General features: G+C 42.4%; 1 pseudogene; it reads left to right on the top strand.

Moving 5' to 3' along the window:
- The first annotated feature begins 2,655 nt into the window (after positions 1-2,655).
- LOC146980307 (uncharacterized) lies at positions 2,656-9,374 on the top strand (annotated as a pseudogene).
- Positions 9,375-9,682: the final 308 nt, after the last annotated feature.

Consider the following 9,682-nt stretch of genomic DNA (forward strand, 5'->3'; position numbering starts at 1 on the left):
CCGTTCGGCGCTAGCCGTTAGCCGTTCGGCGCTAGCCGTTAGCAGCGTTTTTTAAATAACTCAATAACTTAATAAACGATCCATGCAAAAAAACATTTTATAGCTCAATCATGTTGTAACTAAGATATCCGCTGGAAAACAATATTTTATTATGGACCATTTGAGTTACTGAGTTATTTTTTTTATCTACATAGAAATAATATACACGAAGAAGAGCAACTTCCGGTCGTGACTTCCGGTATGGATCTGGGCTAATGGCGGCGCCCATGTCCCTGCACACAGGTACTCTTGTCTGATGGGGGGAGAATAATTTGAAATTAATTTTAAAAAACAACAACAACATACATATATATGTATATTTTTACAGTAGTACATGAAATAGCCTTAAAACGAATAAAAATAAATAAAAGTGAATATTTTTGCACGTGAAAATAATCTAGTTTAAAAATTTAACGGTCCGATCACGTCATGCTCCTTTTGAATTTCTGCATTTGACCGCTGTCACCGTCACTTGTTCGAGGGAGGAGAGGAGGATGGAGTCGGAGTCGCAGCCACCTGTAAGTTATGTTTTTCCATTTGGTGTTCATATTTATTAGCAAGATAACATTCAGAAAATAACATTTAAAATATGTTAAGGAGCTAAATAAAATTTGTAATGACTATAACCTGCTCCTGGTTAGAGTTAGCCATAGCTATCTGTTAGCTTCAATAAACTTGGTGACCTCCCTTGCAGTAACTTAACTTAATGATAACGGTCAGGCTATGCCGACTTTTGACGGGGAAAATAGAAAGGTTTACAGCATAAAATATATAGCCAGGTCAGATGGCTACACATTTCCCGTTGCTAACGGTTTTTTTGTTTTTTTGCATGCTAAGGTAATATTAGCAGGCCGGACAAAGTTAACCTAAGTTAGCTAACCTCTGAACATGATTGGAAATTAGCCCGCAAACTGCGCCATTGCCAGTGTGCAAGTTAACGTTACTTTCAAAATGTATTGGACAATATCCCCGTCGGTGTAGAGTAACGCTTCACTTTTTACATTACTTTTGCGTTACTTTACTGTTAAATAACCACAGAAGTAACGTCATGAATGACTCGGCAGAATCAAAGCGGAGACAGCGGTGCTTTTATTTTGAAGAACCAGGACAACTGTTTGTTAATGTACGTTAACTGCTGTGAACTCGAAGCTAACGTTACCGGCAACAGAAGCCGTTAACGTTAACTTAGCAGTTGGCGGAAAGTACCTACACCGGAGAGACGGTAACGTTACAGATGAGTGGCGGGAAGGGGACGGGGGAGGGGAGACGTGACGTCGCTAACCGCGCGGTGGCTGACGGTGAAAATCGCCATATTGTGAGGCCACTTCGTCGCTTATTGTTGTCAGTGAAGGTAACGTTAGCATCCGTGACAGCTAGCGAGGCTAACGTTACTAGCCTCCCGACTCGGTGCACGTAGCTTCATCTGCTCTCAAGGAGTGAGTGAGTGTGTGTGTGGTAGGGGGGGTGGGGGTTGTCTAACATCTATGTGTATTAATGTTCTGTAATTAATTTATTTTGTTGACGTAATTGAAAAAAAAAAAGTAGTGGCGGTGGAGGGCGTGGACGTTTCTGAGCGGAGAGACCGAGTTGGTGTTTTGAGGGAGCTCAGATGAAACTAACGTTACGTGCAGCAGAGTTGGGGGTTGCTAGCCCCACTAGAAATAGATTTCAAGTGTCACGGTAACAGCGCTTTGAGCCCGAAAGTCCCCGACTGCAAAACACGGACTCCTGCTTCTTGAAGTGCGTAAAGGCAGTCACTGTGTCTCTGTGGGGGGCAGGTGTGTAGGTGTGTGTGTGCGTGCTTGCGTGCGTGCGTGTCAGAGCAAGGTGTTAAAGGCTGTGTGGATTTTTGTGGAGCTGGTTGATATTAATAAGAACGACATGTGTGCGCATGTGTAAGAGTGAATGATTCTTATTGCTTTGGATCTTGTAGCTCTTGGTTACACAAACTTGATTTATTGTACTAGTGACAAAATTAGCTCTTTATCACACAGTGTAGGTGACACGTTTTTATGAAAACTTTAGCTGTGCTAGCAATTTTTGTTAAGTCAAGGACGGCTGCACAGTCCAAGTTCATGTAGTCAGATTAGTTTTGGGTTGAGATTTTTTTATAAACTCATCATACTATACAATGAGTGTAAATAGAATTTCCCCCTCTTTTTTTCCTCCCCAGGACCCAGACCATGAGCCTGGATCAGTCAGAGTTCTTGCTACTGCTCTCGCAAAGAGTATCATCAACACTTTCCCATCCTTGAAGGTTCAGAATGATGGAAAAGGAGATGGATTTGTAAGTAACATCTAATGATTTATATGGCCTAAATAACAGTCAAGTTGTTTTTTGTTTGTTTGTTTTTTAAACTCTGAATGAACATATTTTGTGTTTGTCATTCCTTGACCGTTGTCAGTTAGCCTTATTATCTCATGATTAGCTAATTTATTGACTGTTACGTCATCTGACTGTGTAGGTAACAGTATTAGAACTTTCAGCACCTAAAGTCTAACTTTTATCTCATTGTGTATTTATTTACTGTACACTATTCAGTATTCTAAAAAAACATTTTGTTGTCATTTCAGGAGCATTTTTATGATCCATCATCCCATTCTGGATTCTTGGAAATGAGACTGCGTAACATCCGCCGAAAGCTGGAAGATGGTCAGCGTCGCTACACAAAGCGCAAGATAACTTGCGACAACAGACCAGGGTCAGAACAGGAACAGGGTGACAGCAGTGTGACCAGTGAGTGGATCACACTCATGAAACCGCTAAGGCCCTCTTCAGAGAACATTCCTTCAATCAAATCAGCAATGGAGAAGACGTACACCAGGCGTAGGTCATGGATATCAAAGGAGACTCCCACAATGGCTGAAATCTTCAGCGAATACCCACGCTTCTTGGATATGCCAAGTCTGGTAGGTGTCATATCGCATTTGCATTAGTTTGTGGCTAGTTAGACAAAGTGGCGGGTATCTAGTTTTCTATTCTCATTTCATTTTCAGATGAGAAGTGCTACACGATGCTGGTTGTCCTCACACACCTTCTGCCACCAAGACCTGGGAGTTGCTGCAGTGTGAAATCTGCAATATCATTCCTACTGGATTTTGTACCGGTATGTTTTGTAAGAAATGTTATGTATACTGAACACCTTTTTATGTTTTTAAAGATTGTTTATGAATTTCACAATACAAAATTACAAATACAGTATATTAGGCAAATAAAGTGCAACCAGTGCCAAAGTGCAAAGGATTTATAAAGTGTTATCACTTCATAAGGCCAGTGTGTATCAGGGAATACTTTGAAATTTGTCCACACTTCTTCTCCAAAAGTCAGCAGTCTGCTGTTTTACCATAGTACAGCTTGTTTTGCATAATTTTATATCACACCACACCTATAATTATTTGTATCTCTTCTGTATGTTTAGATGGCAATTTATCTTCCCTCTGTTATTTATAATCTTACACTTTTTACTTGATGCAGTATAGCATGCCAATTTAGACTTAAATTTATTTCTGATGGTGCTTTTTGAAATCGTTAAATGTATCTATTTTTTCCTCATCTCTTAAGCTTGGAACCAGCATTGCATCCCTCTGCAGCGACCCCAAGACAGCATCAAGGACCCAACCACAGCTGATCTGCATCGGCAATTTGAGGAGCACAGCACACCAGTACATCATCATCGCGATGAATGGAGTGACCATTCCTGTAGATGATATTTCTTTTGGCTTCACAAGACCAAATTTCTCTGAAAAGTATTTGTTCATTTTGAAAGGTGTGTCTACATCTTTAAACGTAGTTTTAGCATTTTCAAATTTGCTCATTAATGACTGGACAGACTCACTGTCTAGTGGTACTTGCAGATTATTCAACAATGTAGTTGTTGAATGTTGCAAACTTTCTACAGTCCTCTCTAGCATCTCTTGTGTACAACTAACACTTTTTGTTACATCCATTAAAGTCGTATTTGATGAAGAATACAGTGGGTACTAGTTTCATTTGGACGTTTCCCTCACGTAACGCGTGATTCACGCGTTGCGTGAAATTGTAGGTCACACTGTAGCCACTAGGTGGAAGCATCGTACTGAGATGCAGCTCAAAAGATTTTGGGATAATTCCATGTTTGACCACAACGTAGCTGCAATGGAGAGTGGCGCTGTTCATAGGCCATAGGTACTTCATTTGCAGCTGTGGTCGAGAGAGCTAGAGAGTGAGTGGAGAGAGGGACCGCTACGCCGGTCAATCAGATCAATGTTGTTTTTTTTATTGTTTCACAGTGGTTACAGTAGCCTACGTTCAACAGGATCAGTGGTTCTCAGCCTTTTGGGGGTCCCCTGCATATTTTTGATCTCTCCTGTAGCCTGGCTGGGTGGCTCCAAGTTTGAGTAGTTTGAGTTCTGCAAGTTCTGGTGAATGTAACAATCCACTCATAGCCCACGATCGCTACGTCCGTGCCAGCAGCCTGGACCCGATGCTGCTGGACTCACGAGCGGAGCAATAATGCACATCTGTCAGCAGCTGCTCTTGAAGGGACAGACTAGATGCTGATTTTGTTAACAGTGACTTTGTTGCATCCAAACATTTAGCATATCTGTCGGGTGCTGTCTCTTATCCGGTACAAAGTGGGAGATGACAGAACTACTTTAATCGAGGGAAAGCTACATTGTTGCGAGTTGACTCCGGCCGGCGTGTGCACATGCACTAAGCCTGGGAATATTCTCATATGTCCCGGAGTCATAGTTATCTCAAGGAAATTTAAATCGAATGCAACTGGACTTGGTTATTCGTCTAGGAAGACGTTTCACCTCTCATTGATTACAAGTTATACAACAAGTAGTTCCGACCAAGCAATCTGATTTTTTTTTTTTGACATTTAGAACGTGCTCAAATCAGCATTACAGCACGGCTGACTCATCACTGAAAATATTACTTCGCCATGTCATGTTGTTTACACATCTCCATGGCAACATGGACTTTTCCCCCTTTTATTTTCAGAAACGTCATTTATTACTCGTGAAAATAAATCTCAAACTACACTGACCTCCTGTAGGTTGTTCCTGACAGCTGCCACAGTCATATTTATAGAACAATTATGTTATTTTATTTTTTGTTAATATATTGTAAACTTCCCCGTTACAGCCGACTCGAGAGGATTGTCTCCCTCCCATGTGTGTAACGTTACAAAGTCGGAGAGACACGAGTTGTGATCGCGGTGAATATGTTTTTTAAAATATGGCCTGGAGCTGAATATTTCATTGGATAAAACGGAGGTGATTACCTGTATGTTTCTCTCTCTCTCTCTCTCTCTCGCTTGCGCCTTTTGGGCTTTTAAATAATCTGGAGTAATCGTTTGGCTTTCTCTATCAGCTGTGTCGGCGACACGGCGCTATAACTTCATTTACATGCAGAGTTTGCGGTTGTAGAAGCTACATCTGTGAAAGGAAAAAAACGGCATCTTTGTTATAACTTGGGCGAGTTTGTGCAGTGTTGATTTAGTTCGGGAAAGTCCGAGACCGCGTTAAAACATGAACGTCAGCTCAGAGTTCACTCATCTGGGACTAGAAAATCATTTCTGTTGCTAGGTCGTTACTAAGGTTCGGACTATTTGCTGTAGAGGTGAACTAGGTTCCATTACACATAGGAGTCTACTGACGTGACTGATTGTGTTTCAGTTATTAGTCAGACCCCATTTATTTCCATGGAAACGGGAAGCACACTCGCTAAAAACTTTAAATTTTGAGAGCAAAACGTCCATCAACATGAATATTTATTTAATTATACGCTTTATTTTGTTGGTAATTGTTGTATAATCGCAATATTACCCTCGAGGGTGTGCTTAAACGTAATTTGAGCACTTCGGTGATGCTTGCGGACCTCGGCGCAAGCGCCTCGGTCCTGACCGCATCACCGTCGTGCTCAAATGACGTTAAAGCACACCCTCTCGGGTAATATTGCTTAATTACAGTTGCATTCGATTTAAATTTCCTTGAGATAAGTGCACACTGTTCCTGCTGCTGTCAATTCGGTCATAGTTCATTTGTAACGTGTTTTCTTCATTCTTCATTAGGCTAATGTTAACACTAGAACCACCCAGATGGTCTCACACAGACGTTTGTGTTTTTCTTACGTAAATGACTTTGTTACATTAAAACTACAGGTCTCTCAGTCCGTGACTTTTCCATGTGTGATGGTTTCTGAAGCTTACAACTTACACAAATGAAACATTCGATTTCTGGGCATTTATACCTCGGGCCGACAATAGCTTATTTTTTTCTTCAATTATTGTTTTCATCTACAGTTATATTTATCATAATATGCCCAATTCGGGAGGGAGAGAGGGGGGAGAGAGTGCCGCGGTCAAGTTACATAATGTAACAGTTTCCAGAAAAATACAAAACAGGATATTTATTCATGTTACCCTCTGTTTAGGTAGATAAAGGTCTCAGTCACATTTGAATAAAAATAATGCTATTAGGCTTAAGGCTTTTTAAAGATAGGCCTATTTTATTTTTAATTCCATAATTCAGAGATGATTTTCACTTAATGAAATGAAACGAAACAATGAAGCCTACAGTTTTGTCCTCCGGCTTATGAAAAGTGTGAGGAGAGGTAGCTACTGTAAGAACCGGTTTTTCTAAGCTGACTGAACAGCTGTGTGAAGTTCTGTGGGGGGCAGGGCTGTAGCCTACTTTAGTGAAGTATCCAGTGGTTCCAGGGTGCCATTCCGAAGGGCCGCCACTCCGAACGTTTACTTTAATTTGTCGGAATGCCGACCCTTAATTATTTATGGGAAAAGGGTGCCATTACGAACCTGAAAGAAAGGGTGCCATTACGAACCTGAAAAAATCTTGAATGGTTTACGGCACGGAGTAAACAAGCGTAATTGTGGTGGTAGTGTAGTGGTCAGAGTATCTGCTTTTGACGCGGTGGATCAGGGTTCGACTCCCGGGGGAGATACATATTAACTGCGATTTTATTGGCCTCTACCTAACCTTTTTACTAAACTTAACCAACTCCTTTCTACATTGCCTAAACCTAACCAAAGCATAGAGCAAGGACATTTATTTTCAGCAGGAGTGCCGCGGCTGCATCAGACCATGGATGTAATGCATCAGACTCGCATCAGACTCGCACCTGGGTGAAACTTTGGAGGCGGAGGGGGAGGGGGAGGGGCCGGTCGGGCGCTGTCCCCGCGGCGCGTCGTGTCAAGCCGGGCAGGAAGTCAAACCACGAGAGAATCCGGTCAATTTTCAAAATAAAACACATTCGGAACGGCGGCCCCTCGGGAAGTTCGAAATGACGGACCTTCAGGAATTTTCGGACTGGCAGACCGTCGGAATGGCGGTCCTTCGGAATGGCGGTCGCCCCCCCCACAAACACACCTATTGGTCTAAGGTGCTAATGTGTCGCTGATGTGTCTATTAAGCTGGTCCTACAGACCGCTGCATATAAACCACACTGTAGCGATTTTCACCCAGCCTCGCTTTCAATAAAACACACACTAGCATTCTATAGCCTAATTGCAATCAGTGAAATATATGAAATCAATATAAAACACAATTTAAATATGAGAGTTGCTGTTGCTCTAGTTTAATAGCGCTGCAGCTGCATTTACCGTGCGCCCCTGTCTGTATGTGAACCTGTGTCTGTCTATGTGCAGGCAGAGATCAGAGATGGTGTTTTTTTAATAGGTAATCATGTTAGCGTTTCACCATCTCTCATCTCAACTCTCCGCAATATTCCATTGATAAATCACACCGGACCCAAGAATGGTGCGGACATGAACACACCTCATACTCCACCCCCAGAATGCCTCAGCACAGCACAACCATATATGGTCAGCACGTGCATAATTAAGTAGCCATGTGCTCTGTGGAGCGGCAACAAAGACAACACCCGGAATGATGCTTCGGCGGACCTGCCCTCGCTTTTGAGGTCGGTTGTGAGAAAAATGCCTACTGTCCAGACAACTGTGTTTTTTTTAAAGCACCCCTGCATTACACAAACACACACATACGGTATATATAGCCGCACATATAGGCTATAGCCTATCAGTGATCATAATAATGATGATAAGAGAAAATGCATTGTTCACTAAAACTGCACGTTGGCATCCCAGACTGAAATAAAATCTTTGCTTACAGTGAGACCTGCTCTACTAAGTGAACTATACCTTTCTTGCGTTACTAATGTTATTGTGTCTCGAGTGTTTCAGAGTCGGCCGGCTGTAAACCAGCTGACCCCGACTGACTTTTTTTTTTTGCGGTCACATCAGCACGGCTGCATCTTCGGTCGCGGCTGCTGTGGCATTTGCCCATATTGCCCTATGGCCAGTCCGTCCCTGTCACTGGTTGTTTGTGTTGTCTGTCAAAACATGGATGAATGAAACCCACACATCTTGTAGCCTATTTCTATCGAGGGAAAGTTATTTCAGGATATCCTGTTTTATCGCCCAGCCCGAAAGTGACATAGGCTATTGCCCGTTCATTCATGAGAAATCATCCAGCTACACTCTCAGTCAAACAAGGTGGGGAATGAACACTACTGTACAGTAGTTGGCTCATTTTAAAAACACACCGGCAGCATCGCCCACTGAGTTAGTTAACTGCTGTGTGGAAAACCACGCTGTGGTCCATAATCGCGGTGCAGATGGGTGTGTTTGGAGCTGACAAGAGGATCGATAAAAGAGAGTGAGACGTATAGCTGCCGTCGTTACATTTTTCTCATTGAAAAACTATACTGTATTATTATTATATTGCATTCCCCATTCGTGTTCACCGCTCCGTGCTGCTCTCTTATAGAGGCGATCTGCTGCTCACAGATGCCACCTGGCGGTTGTTTTGGCACATTGCAGCTTCTGGTGAAAACACAATTACTCCTCCACAAAAAATCCGCGTGAGCCTCCCGTGACTCACGCGTGAATCTCGCGTGAAACCGTCCAAATGAAACTAGTACCCACTGTACATTTTTGCCAGAAAAGAAGCAACACAGTCACTAGGAATGGCAGTTTTACATGGAATAAAGTCTGGTGAGTCCTCAATATTAGATGGCCTTGCCTCAGATGTATCTGCTGCACTGTGGTCATTAGCTTGGAAAGACACATTATCCATGAATGTTGTTGTGGACTGGTGGTCTCTATGAAGATGTTTGGAAAATGAATTGAAGTTGTGGTACATCCTCGCAACCATCTTGGCTGTAGATAATAGTCAAGTCCTGTCCATCTGATAAGGCATGTATTTCACGTAAATGTCAAATGAGTGTCTTTACTTCTGTAGATATTGACTGTCTGCACCTTGGACATATGTACATTCTCTTGTGATCTACTCTGCAGCCTGAAGCTTAGAGATGAGCTCTAGTACCTTGGATCTCCTCTTTGTTGAGATGGTCACTTCATAGATGTATTCAAAGAAGGTGAACACAGAGCTGAGTTGTGGTGGATAGGACAAGTTGCAGACCCAGTACAGCTTAAAGGGATAGTTCACCCAAAATTCAAATTGCACTCTATCTACTCACCCTCATGTGGACTAAGGGCTGGGAGAAGTTTCAGAGTTATCCATGGCTTCTCTGAGTTACAGGGGGTCTCGGCGTAGCAGTGCATGTCCATATAACGGTTGCAAATGGATACTACTTTTCTTCGTAACAAAAAGACAC

Source organism: Trachurus japonicus, chromosome 10 (assembly GCF_045865225.1).
Source record: "Trachurus japonicus isolate A0001 chromosome 10, Traja_1.0".
Classification (NCBI taxonomy): Eukaryota; Metazoa; Chordata; class Actinopteri; order Carangiformes; family Carangidae; genus Trachurus; species Trachurus japonicus.